Raw genomic sequence first — 663 nt, 5'->3', positions numbered from 1 at the left:
GGCGGACAAGCGTATGGATGCGCCTCTACAGGGATGGATGGACGGACGGACAGGTGAGAGCTCACGTGGATGGAAGGATGGACAGAGGGATGGCTGGACAGACGGACGCATGCAGGGATGGACAGACAGGTGCACGGATCCGTGCATTCATGGTTGGATGGACAGATGGGTGGATGGATGGAGGATGGATGGATAGAGGGGTCGATGGATAGACAGACGGACAGCTGGCCGGGGAGCAGTGATGGACGGGCAGGTGGATCGAGTCTGGAGGGACGGACGGACAGTGGGTGGACGAGCAGAGGAATGGAAAGACGATGGATGCACGGGGAGACAGGAGGACAGACGGACATGTGGGTGGGTCGATCGATAGAAGAGGGACAGACGTCCGGCTGGCTGGTTGAAGGCTGGATGGACGGATGGACGAAGGCTACAGGAGGGGTGGGAGCGACAGCAGCCCCCCTCACTGAGGTGCCACGAGTCCGTCAGGTCTCTGCAGCCGGGCCAGGGTCCCCTATGTGCCCCATGTCCCCATGCTGCCTGGGGACAGTGTGGGGGGCTCAGCGTGAGCCCCCTCCTGTGCCCCTCTGACATGAGATGAATCCTCCCGGCCTCAGCCCCTGCCTGCCCGCCTCGGTGGGAGGGAGCACGGCCGGTGGGAGCACG

Source organism: Pygoscelis adeliae, unplaced genomic scaffold (genome assembly GCF_000699105.1).
Source record: "Pygoscelis adeliae isolate BGI_AS28 unplaced genomic scaffold, ASM69910v1 Scaffold1663, whole genome shotgun sequence".
Taxonomy (NCBI): Eukaryota; Metazoa; Chordata; class Aves; order Sphenisciformes; family Spheniscidae; genus Pygoscelis; species Pygoscelis adeliae.
Note: the sequence above shows the minus strand (reverse complement) of the source record.